This window comes from Chiloscyllium punctatum, chromosome 11 (genome assembly GCF_047496795.1).
Source record: "Chiloscyllium punctatum isolate Juve2018m chromosome 11, sChiPun1.3, whole genome shotgun sequence".
NCBI classification, from domain to species: Eukaryota; Metazoa; Chordata; class Chondrichthyes; order Orectolobiformes; family Hemiscylliidae; genus Chiloscyllium; species Chiloscyllium punctatum.
Window position 1 is genome coordinate 85,019,461 of NC_092749.1, and position 12,757 is coordinate 85,032,217.

The following is a 12,757-nucleotide window of genomic DNA, read 5'->3' on the forward strand; positions in this document are numbered from 1 at the left end:
TCTCTTTTATATCTTTCCCCTCTTACCCTAAACCTATGCCCTCTAGTTCTGGATTCCACCACCCAAGGGAAGAAATTTTGTCTACTTACCCTATCCATGCCCCTCATGATTTTATAAACCTCTAGAAGGTCACCCCTCAGCCTCCGATGCTCCAGGGAAAACAGCCCCAGCCTGTTCAGCCTCTCCCTCTAGCTCAAATCCTCCAACCCTACCAACATGCTTGTAAATCTTTTCAGAACCTTTTCAAGTTTCACAACATCTTTCCGATAGGAAGGAGACCAGAATTGCAAGCAATATTCCAACAGTAGCCTAACCAATGTCGTGTGTAGCCACAACATGACTTCCCAACTCCGGTACTCAGTAATCCAATAAAGAAAAGCATGCCAAACGCCGCCTTCACTATCCTGTCTACCTGCGACTCCACTTTCAAGGAGCTATGAACCTGCACTCCAAGGTCTCTTTGTTCAGCAACACTCCCTAGGACCTTACCATTAAGTGTATAGGTCCTGCTAAGATTTGCTTTTCCAAAATGCAGCACCTCGCATTTATCTGAGTTAAACTCCATTTGCCACTTATTAACCCATTGGCTCATCTGATCAAGATCTGTTGTAATCTGAGGTAACCTTCTTCCCTGTCCACTACACCTCCAATTTTGGTGTCATCTGCAAACTTACTAACTATACCTCTTATGCTCACAGAGAAAATGTTGCTTTATTGGAAGTGCTGTTTTTCAAATGAGATGCTAAACCGGGACCCTATCTGCCTTCAGGTGAATGAAAAGAATCGTGATGAAAGGGGTTGGGTGTGTTGTCACTGGTGTCTTGGTAAGTTAATCTCCCTCAACCAACATCACTAAAGTGGCCTTGCTATGTACAATTGCTGCACTGTCTCCTATGTTGGGACAGTGACTATATTTCAGAAGTATTTCATTAATGTCTTGGGATTACCTGAAGTTATAAGAAGTACAATGTGAACACGTTCTTTCAGTGTCTTGAATATCATCTAATCGATAAACTATCTTTACTGCCTAATAACTAGTCAGGTGACAGCATAACTGGAACTATTAGGTTGTTTCTCCCAGTGTACATTGTAATGGTACTACAGATGTGCCTGGAAGTCTGTCTCTCCTGTGTTACTGAAGGAGCACTCTAATTAGGCAAGCTTATCTCCAGTTTCCTCCCACAGTCCAAAAATGTGCAGGTTAGGTGAATTGGCCACGCTGAATTGCCCATAGTGTTAGGTACAGGGGTAAAATGTTGGGGAATGGGTCTGGGTGGGTTGCTCTTCGGATGGTTGGTGTGGACTTGTTGGGCCGAAGGGCCTGTTTCCACACTGTAAGTAATCTAACTGAAACCCCTTACTTGAAATCATGCGTATAACTGAATATGTATTTACATAATGAATTTTGACTACTTCCTATTGCTCAGATAATATAACTATTTCAGGTTTTATTTTTAATTGAAAAGTAATTCACTTCACAAGTCAAAATTCTCACTGAAAGCAAAATTTATCTAATTCGTTGACTGTTCCCACTGAAATTTGCACAATCACAAAACTTTCTTCTCCAGGTAGCATCCTCAATTATTCAAAGACTCCAAATCTAGGTGCCACTATGGTTTTACTGTGGGTCAGGGAAAAGATGCAGATCACAAATCTTAGCTAGAACAGGGTTTGAACCACACTAATGTGGTTCTAATCAATTGAGTGAAATGCCCTGCTTTCTGCCTCCAGACCCAAAAGTACAGGTCCGTACATTTCTGATGTATTGAACAGAATACTGAACCTACCCAAAGATCAAGATCTTCCTCTTCATTTGCTCATTGATCCTGTACCTTTAAAGTTAATTGGCTAGAACCAGTGTGAACTGTTATGAAGATGAGCAATTGCTCGAGATCTAAGTCTTGCCTGACACTCTTAATGAAGTAAAAGCAAAATAATGCTCTCCTTTCACCTGATATGTGGTGACTGTCCACTTAAACCACCACCCTCATTTCTGTGAAATAGGAGAGCAGCCCTATGGTTTGGTAAGACTCTGGTGATTTATTTTTCCATGTGAGGCATTTCAAATATAGCGACCCCTAGCAGTAGAAAAAAAAATTCACATCCTTGTGTCCGAGAATTTCCTTCTATTTTCCATAGAATCCCTACAGCATGGAAACAGAGGCCCTTCAGCCCTACAAGTCCACAATTAACCCTCCAAAGAGTATCCCACCGAAACCCATTACTCTACATTTACCCCTAACCTAAGCTCACTATGGGCAATTTAGCATGGCAATTCATCTAACCTGCACGTCTTTGGATTGTGGGAGGAAACCCACGTAGACACTGGGAGAGTGTGCAAACTCCACAATCGCCCGAGGCTGGCGTTGTGAGGTCGCAGTGCTAACCACTGAGCTACTATCCTGCCCTTATTCAACAACTCAGCACCGCAACTTGAGTTGATGCAATAAATGCTATTTTCAGTTTATTCAGTGTCCTGGAATGGATGGTGTCTAACAACAGAGTATAATGTACTGGCAAGCCCTTTCAACACACATTGTCACCCCATCTACCTTTAAATGGTCCAATAGAACTTTTGGTATGTAGTATCAAATCAATAATCATTAAGTACAAGTAAAAAAGCAAACCTTTTACATTGATTTCTTGTATTTTTGTGCACACCTTATGCTCAGAAGGCAAATGAGTGATTTGCTGAACAACTAGGCAAAGAACATTCTTCTTCAAAATCACAGGAGAATGAAAATGATTCACAAGTGAGCAGGAAAATAGCTGCCCAACTGTGTGCTGGAGTGTGAGGACAGGTTGGCAATATATGTACAAAATATTCGAATTGCAGTAAAAGCTTCTAAAATATGCATCCACTCCATAATCATAAAAAAATCATTTCTTGATCATTGTGATACATTGTGAAGGAACAGAAGACATCGTGTACAAAGAGGGTGAAGAAGACCATTGATGATAATTGTGCAGCAATGTTGAATGACAGCAGTCAGCGGTAAGGCAACAAAGTTGTCAAACAAGTGCAACTGAACACAATACATACTTCTTTGCATGGGTGTATGATTACCAGATTAGGACAAGGTGCCAAACCTCCAGAGTGTTTGTCTTTTAAACTCTGTTTTATTGGTTTGTATAATAATTGAATTGGCAACACATGCTTATGTGCAACCATGTATATCTATTAGGATTAAGTTGTTGTGGTTCTGTTTGCCGAGCTGGGAATTTGTCTTGCAAACGTTTCGTCCCCTGTCTAGGTGACATCCTCAGTGCTTGGGAGCCTCCTGTGAAGCGCTTCTGTGCTGTTTCCTCCGGCATTTATAGTGGCCTGTCTCTGCCGCGTCCGCTTGTCAGTTCCTGCTGTCTGCTGTAAATGCTGGAGGAAACAGCACAGAAGCGTTTTACAGGAGGCTCCCAAGCACTGAGGATGTCACCTAGACAGGGGACGAAACGTTTGCAAGACAAATTCCCAGCTCGGCGAACAGAACCACAACAACGAGCACCCCAGCTACAAATCTTCTCCCAAATTAGGATTAAGTTTTTAATCTTAGTTTAAAAAAAAGTGTTGTTTTTCATGGTCAGTATGCCATATGCCTTTTGAGGCATGCTCATGATATCATCATTGTATTGTAGGATATGGTGAGGGTATAAACATTACAGACTCCACCTTGCATTGGATCACTTGAACTATGACACCAGACTGGAAGAGTGCTCCTCTGTTATAAACTATTAGCTTAGTGTTAGCCTAGATACTTGGGTGTCTGAAGAATCAAACACTTTTACATAATAGTTAATTATAATAAATGTCTCTGGAGTTCTTCAATCCCAGAATATCCATATCCACATTCTTATGAGAGATAATTGCACAAAACACCAGAAGATACCTATGTGATTTTCTTTCAAAAAAGTTGCACATTGAAAACTACATGATCTCAACAGAGTGAAAATTTTGTCAAGCGGCAAGGGGGTTCCAAATTGGAAACAGATTTGCTATGGACCATAGTATGATCCATGCACAAGCAAATATAAGTACCTCATTGCAAAGAAGCTCACCAAAGCCCAGTTCCCTCATCATGCTGTACATTACCACTATGTTCCCAGTTATTTGCAACTGGTCCCTGACACAGGCCACATCCTCATTTGCCTTATTTACTCCATCTGGTGCTGAAAGAAACAGACATACCAGTAGCCAGGCGTAAACTCAGCAGGAGGCTGAAGTCTCACAGTCACAATAGTTGGGGGGTGGAGAGGCAATAATCTGGTTGAGGCATTTTAACTGGACAAAGCAGCACTAAAGCAATAGGGTTTTACAGTATAACAAGCATTTTCCAGAGCAGAAATGTCTTACTGATGTTGAGAGCAATCCGGGAATTTGAAGTCAAAAATGAGAGAAAATCTACAGCCAAGTCCTTTCAAGATCTTTACTAAAACTCACGATAAATCCACCAGCTCCCTCAGCCTAATCCCTAAACATTGGAAATAACAGAATTAAATTAAAGTCATGAATGAAAACACCAAGATCCCACAGTGGTATCTCTTTTCAGTCAACACCCCAATGCTAGCCTCTCAACTACCAGTCACCAAACCTATGGTATATCGCAGTGCCTCATCAAGCTTAAAGGTAACCGTAATAAGCACCTCTAAAGAGGATTTCTGTCTCACACTCTGCCAAGAAACATCAAGACTGGTTCACTGAAAATGACTAAGAGATACAGGATCTAATCAAATGTAAGTGCAAAGCTTTTACAAACTTATAATGTCATCATACCCCAAGAGTCTAAACACATGTTGCTTGCATCTGAGAGAAATGGCACAGAATATAGGAGCAGGGCATATAGAATAGAACATAGAGCAAGTCTTGTTGCAACTTTATAGAGCATTGGTTGGGCCACAGATAGAAGACTGCATGCAGTTCTGGTCATCACACTATCACAACAATGTGAATGCATTGGAGAGGGTGCAGTGGAGATTCACCATGATGTTGCCTGAGATAGAAATTTTCCATTACAAGGAGAGACTGGAAAGGCTGGGCTATTTTTCCTTGAGCAGAGGATACTGTGGAGGAGGGGAGCAGGGACCGCTATCTCATTGAGATATTTCTAAGCTCAACCCATATAGCTTCATTTGAAGAGTCTTCAAAGATATCTTCCCTCATTAGTGTAGTGACGATGTCCTTTATAAATAATGCAATGCCCCACCTCTCTTATATCACTCCACTATCACGTCTGAAAAGTCTTCACTCTGGAATGTTGAGCTGCCAGCCCTGTCCTTCCTTTAACAGTCTTTCCTTTAAATGGTTTGGATGTGACCATAAGAGTATTGTTAGTCAATTTGCAAATGACACCAAAATTGGAGGTATAGTGGACAGCGAAGAAGGTTACCTCAGATACAACGGGATCTTGGTCAGCTGGGCCAATGGGCAAGTGGCAGATGGAGTTTAATTCAGATAAATGCAAGGTGCTGCATTTTGGGAAAGCAAATCTTCGACACTTAATTGTGAGGTCCTCGGTAGTGCTGCTGAACAAAGACACCTTGGACTGCAGATTCATAGCTCCTTGAAAGTGGAGTCACAGGATAGTGAAGAAGGTGTTTGGTATGCTTTTCTTTATTGGTCAGCGTACTGAGGACAGGAGTTGGGAGGTCATGTTGCGGCTGCATGACATTGGTTAGACCATTGTTGGAATATTGCTTGTAATTCTGGTCTCCTTCCTATCGGAAAGATGTTGTGAAACTTGAAAGAGTTCAGAAAACATTTACAAGGGTGTTGGCAGGGTTGGAGGATTTGAGCTACAGGGAGAGGCTGAACAGGCTGGGGTTGTTTTCCCTGGAGCGTCGGAGGCTGAGGGGACCTTCTAGAGGTTTACAAAATCATGAGGGGCATGGATAGGATAAACGGACACAGTCTTTTCCCTGGGGTCAGGGAGTCCAGAACTAGAGTGCATAGATTTAGGGTGAGAGGGGAAAAATATAAAAGAGACCTACGGGGCAACCTTTTTACACAGAGGGTGGTTAGTGTATGGAATGAGCTGCCAGAGGAAGTGGTGGTGGCAAGTACAATTGCAACATTTAAAAGACATTTGGATAGGTGTATGAATAGGAAGGGTTTGAAGGGATATGGGCCAGGTACTGGCAGGTGGGACAAGATTGGGTTGGGATATCTGGTCAGCATGTACAGATTGGACCAAAGGGTCTGTTTCCGTGCTGTACATCTCTATGACTCTATGTACAGGTCTCAGCGGTTGCAACAATATTATATTCCCATGCACTGATCAGTGCTCTAAGTGCCATCTGCCTTCTCAGACAGGTTCCCTGTCTTAAAATAGATACATTTTGGCTTTCTGGTCCTCCCATGTGCCTTGTCATGCCCATGTCTCCTCCACTGACTGAAATGTCCTAGCAGTCCTTTTATATCTGATTTAACCTTGCTTCTGACTTTACATCTATTCAGGGAACTGGAAGTGAGATTTGCAGGATGCAAGTTCATAAATAAATTGATTGCCAGTATCGTTAAAACAAAAACACCTAAACAAATCTCAGACAAACACAGACTCCCGGTAAGCACCCCGACGGAGGTCCAAACCCCAAACGAGTCAATCACAACTAACGACTTGCACGACTCTGAGGCGGAGAGTGTCCAGGAAAATCCCAACGATCAGAACCCGCGCCAAAGTGCCAGCCGAAAAGCACTAAGCACAGGGACCCCTTTACTTGCCTTCAACACACTTCATCCACCTGGACACCATGCCTATTACCCGCCCTCGATTTCTTCATTTCCAACTGCTGCGGAGACATTTACAACCTCAAACTGTTTACCCCACTTCAACCTCTCACCCTCACAACGCGCAGCCCTCCACTCCCTCTGCTCCAATCCCAACCTCACCATCAAACCAGCGGTTAAAGGGGGTATAGTAGTAGTTTGGCACACTGACTTCTACACTGCTGAAGCCAGATGCCAACTTGAAGACACCTCTTCCTACCACCCCCTCGACCATGACCCCACCCCCCCATCACCAAACCACCATCTCCCAGACCATACAGACGCTCATCACCTCAGGAGATTTCCCACCCACAGCTTCCAACCCTGTTGTCCGGAAACCTCACACCGCCTGATTCTACCTCCTTCCCAAGATCCACAAGCTGGACCACCTTGGCTGACCCATTGTTTCAGCCTGCTCCTGCCCCACTGAACTCATCTCCACCTACCTTGACACTGTCCTATCATCCATAGTCCAGGAACTCCCACATACATTTGAGGCACTACCCACACCCTCCGCCCCCAATGCCTCATCTTCACCATGGACATCCAAATCCCTCTCCACCTCCATCCGCCATGACCAGGGCCTCCAAGCCCTCCACTGATAGTACCCTTCCACTGACACTCTCATTCGTTTGGCTGAACAATTTCTCCTTCGAATCCTCCCACTTCCTCCAGGCCAAAGGGGTAGCTATGGGCCCCAGCTATGCCTGTCTCTTTGTCGGCTATGTGGGACAGTCCATCTTCTGTAGTTACACCGGCACCACTCCCCACCTCTTCCTCCGCTACATTGATGACTGCATCGGTGCCATCTTGTGCTCCCGCGAGGAGGTTGAGCAGTTCATCAACTTCACCAACACATTCCACCCTGATCTTAAATTCACCTGGACCATCTCTGACACCTCCCTCCCCTTCCTGGACCTCTCCATATCCATTAATGATGACCGACTTGACACTGCCATTTTTTACAAACCCACTGACTCCCACAGCTACCTGGATTACACTTCTTCCCACTCTATCTCCTGCAAAAATGCCATCCCATATTCCCAATTCCTCCACCTCCACCGTATCTGCTCCAAGGAGGACCAATTCCACCACAGAACACACCAGCTGGCCTCCTTCTTTAGACACTGCAATTTCCCTTCCCATATGGTTGAAGATGCCCTCCAACGCATCTCATCCACATTCCGCACCTCTGCCCTCAAACCCCACTCCTCCAACCATAACAAAGACAGAACCCCCCTGGTCCTCACCTTCCAACCTACCAACCTTCGCATAAACCACATCATCTGCTGACATTTCTGCCACCTCCAAATGGACCCCACCACCAAAGATATATTTCCCTCCCCACCCCTTTCTGCTTTCTGCAAAGACCATTTCCTCCGTGACTACCTGGTCAGGTCCATGTGCCCCCCTACACCCCACCCTCCCATCCTGGCATCTTCCCCTGCCACCACAGGAATTGCAGAACCTGTGCCCACACCACCTCCCTCACCTCCCTCCATCCAAGGCTCCAAAGGAGCCTTCCACATCCATCAATGTCATTTATTGTATCCGTTGCTCCCAATGCGGTCTCCTCTACAATTGTGAGACTGGACACCTCCTTGCAGAGCGCTTTAGGGAACATCACTGGGACGCCCAGAACAATCAACCCCACCGCCCTGTTGTCCAACATTTTAACTCCCCCTCCCACTCTGCCGAGGATATGCAGGTCCTGGGCCTACTCCACCACCACTCCCTCAACACTCGATGCCTGGAGGAAGAATGCCTCATCTTCCACTTCAGAAAACTTCAACCCCAGGGCATCAATGTGGACTTCACCAGTTTCCTCATTTCCCCTCCTCCCACCTTACCCCAGTTCCATCCTTCCAGCTCACACTGTCCCCATTACCTATCCTACCTGTCCATCTCCCTTCCCACCTATCCACTTCACCCTCCCTTTTGACCTATCACCTCCATCCCCACCCCCATTCTCCTATTGTACTCTTTGCTACCTTCTCCTCTCCCCCCCCGCCTCCAACTTCTCTCCACCCTGGAGGCTCCCTCCTCCATTCCCGATGAAGGGTTTTGCCCGAAACATCGATTTTCCTGCTCCTTGGTGCTTCCTGACCTGCTGTGCTTTTCCAGCCCCACTCTGATCTAAACTACATCTATTCAGTGCCTCATCTACTTGCCATGTTAGTTTAAAATCTCCCCAACATCCTGAGCAAACTTCCCAGTGAAGATATTGGACTCATTCTGGTTCAGGTGCAACACATCCAAATTGTACAGGTCTGACCTACCCCTGAAACTATCTTTTCTTTAAAAATGTACTCGTTTCTGGGGATGTGGGCATCACTGGCTGGCAAGCATTTATTGCCTGTCCCTAGTTGCCCTTGAGAAGGTGATGGTGAGCTGCTGCCTTGAACTGCTGCAGTCCATATGCAGTGGGTTGACCCAAAATGCCATCAGGGAGGGAATTCCAGGATTTTGACCCAGCAACAGTGAAGGAACATTAATATGTTTCCAAGTCAGGATGGTGGGTGACTTGGAGGGGAAGTTGAAGGTAGTGGTGTTCCAACATATCTTGCTGCCCTTGTCTTTCTAGGTGGAAGTGGTTGTCGGTTTGGAAGGTGCTGTCTGAGGAACTTTGGTGATTTTCTGCAGTGCCTCTTGTAGATAATGCACACTGCTGTAACTGAGCATTGGTAGTAGAGGGAGTGGATGCTTGTGGATACAATGCCAATCAAGCAGGCTGCTTTGTCCTGGATGGTGTCAAGTTTCGCGAGTGTTGGGGCTGCATTTATCCAGGCAAGTGGTAATTATTCCAACACACTGCTGACTTGTACCTTGTGGATGGTGGACTGACTTTCGGAGTCAGGAGGTGAGATATTCACTGCAGTATTCCTAAGCCTCTGACCTGCTCTTGTAGCCATTGCATTTATGTGGTGAGTTCAGTTGAGTTTCTGATCAATGATAACTCCCAAGATGTTGATAGTGGGGGACTCAGTTGTGGTAACACCATTGAATGTCAAGAGGAGATGGTTAGTTTGTTTCTTATTGGTCATAGCCTGACATTTGTATGGCACAACTGTTACTTGCCACTTGTCAGCTCAAGTCTAGATATTGTCCAGATCTTGTATTTGGACATGGACTGCTTCAGTGTCTGAGGCATAGTAAATGGTGCTGAACATTGTGCAATTATTGGTGAATATCCCCACTTCGGACCTTATGATGGAGGGAATGTTATTGATCAAGTAGCTGAAGATGGTTGGGCATAGGACGCTACCCCGAGGAACTCCTACAGAGATGTCCTGGAGCTGGGATGACTGACCTGCAACAATTCCGACCATCTTCCTATGTGCCAGATCTGACTAACTACCAGAGAGTTTGTTCCCTGATACCCAATGATTCTAGTTTTGTGAGGGCTTTTTTATGCCATACTCACTTGAATGCAGCCTTGATGTCAGGGCTGTCATGCTCACCTCACCTCTGGACTTCAGCTCTTTAGTTCATGTTTGAACCAAGGCAGTAATAAGTCAGGAGCTGAGTGGCCCTGAAGGAACCCAAACTGGGTATCACTGAGCAGGCTATTGCTGAGCAGGTTGATGATACCTTCCATCAGTTTATTGATGGTCAACAGTAGACTGTTGCGGCGGTAATTGGCTGGGTTGGATTTGTCTTGCTTTTTATATACAGAACATTTGTGCGATTTTCCACATTGTCTGGTAAATGCCAGAGTTGTAACTGTACTGGGAAAGCTTGCCTAAATGAGTGGCAAGTTCAGGAGCACAAGTTTTCAGTCCTATTGCTGGTATGGTGTCAATGCCCATAGCCTTTGCAGTATCTAGTGCCTCCAATCAGTTCTTGTGGAGTAAATGAATTGGCTGCAGAATGGTATCTGTAATACTGGGGACTACTGGAGGAGGTCAAGATGGATCATCCACTCAGCACTTCTGGCTGAAGATTGCTACGAAAGCTTCAGCCTCATCTTTTGCCCTGATGTGATGGGCTCTTCCATCATTGAGGATGGGGATAGTTGTGGAGCCTCCTCCTCCTCCAGTGAGTTGTTTAATCATCCATCACCATTCACAACTGGATATGGCAGAACTTCAGAGCTTAGATCACTTAGCTCTGCTTATCACTTGCTGCTTATGCTGTTAGCATGCAAGTAGTCCTGTTTAGTGGCTTCACCAGCTTAACATCTCATCTTCAGGTATGTCTGGTGCTACACCTGGCATGCCCTCCTGCAATCTCCATTGAACCAGGGTTGATCCCAGGGCATGATAGTGATGGTTGAATGGGGAAGTGCCAAGCCGAGGTTACAGATTGTGCCAGAGTACAATTGTACTTCTGTTGATGGCCCACAGTGCCTCATGGGTGTCCAGTCTTGAGTTGCTAGATCTGTTCCAAGTCTGTCCCATTTAGTTTGGTGACAGTGCCACCCAAAATGATGAAGGTTATTCTCACTGTGAAGATGGGACTTCATCTCCACAAGGATTGTGCAGTGGTCACTCTTATTGATACTTTCATGGACAAATGCATCCAAGCTGGCAGATTGGTAAGGATAAGGTCCAAGTATGTTTTTCCCTTTTGTCGGTTCCCTCACCGCCTGCTACAAATCCAGTCTGGCAGCTATGTCCTGCAGGACCCGACCAGCTCAATCAGTAGTACTGGTGCCAAGTCACTCTTGATGGACCTTGTAATCCCTCTTCCAGGGTACATTTTGTGCCCTTGCCTACTACAGTTCTCCCTCTAAGTGTTGTTCAACATGGGGGAGTAACGATCCAAAAATCTAAAGCTCTCCTTCCTGAACCATTCTTTTAACTACGTGTTCATCTGACCTAACTTCTTTTTCCAATACTCAGTGGCAGGTGATACCTGAAGTAACCTGGAAATAATTTTAGTAGTCCTCCTCTGTAACCAACTACCTCTCTAAATTCTTTTTGCAGGACCTCATTTATGTTTTTGCTCATGTCAATTGTATTGAAATGTACAACTGTTTGTTATTCACCCTCTCCCTGCAGAATACCATGCAGCTGCTTTGAGACATCCCTGACCCTGGCACCAGGGAGGCAGCATACCATACAAGAATCTCATTTGCTGTCACCGAACTGCCTGTCCGTTCCCCTGAGAATCAAGTCCCCTATCAGTGAAGCTGTCCCACTCTTTTTCTTCCCCTGCAATGCAGCAGAGCCAACCAAGACACCCAAACTTGGCTGTTGCTATTTTCCCCTGAGAGGCCATCCACCTCTCTAACAGTATCCAACATGGTATATTTACAATTATATCAGGCGTTTGTGAGATCCCATCTGGAATATTGTATCTAGTTTTAATCTCCTTACTTGAGGAAGGATGTTCTGGCACTGCAAGCAGTTCAGAGGAGGTGCACAAGTTTGATTCCAGAAATGAGAGGGCTGTTGTTCAAGAAGCGGGTGATTAGCTTGGGCTTGTACTCGCTGGAGTTCAGAAGAATAAAGGGAGATCTGATTGAAGTACATTAAGTGCAAAAGCGGATAAGATGAATGTTGAACAGATGCTCCCTCTTGTGGAAGAGTCCAGAACCACATGTTATCAAGATAAAGTGAGAGAAGGTAGGTTCAAAACTGAAATAAAGAAAAACTATTTCTCTCTGACAGTTGTAAATCTGTAAATACAGAGTGCAGTGGAGGTAGAATCAATCAACAGATCCAAGAAAAAAAGTCAGTGAATCCCTATAGTGTGGAAACAGGCCCTTTGGCCCCAAAAGTCAATTTCAACCCTCTGAAGAGCATTCCACCCAGACCCATTTCCCTAACTAATGCACCTAACCTACACATCCCTGAACACTACTTAGTATGGTCAATTCACCTAACCTGTGCATCTTTGGATTGTGAGAGGAAACCCACGCAGACACAGGGAGAATGTGCAAACTCCACACAGACAGTCGCCCAAGGCTGGAATTGAATCCAGGTCCCTGACGTTGTGAAGCAGTAGTACTAACCACTGAGCCACCGGCCCACCCCCCCCCCCCCCCCCCCCCCACCC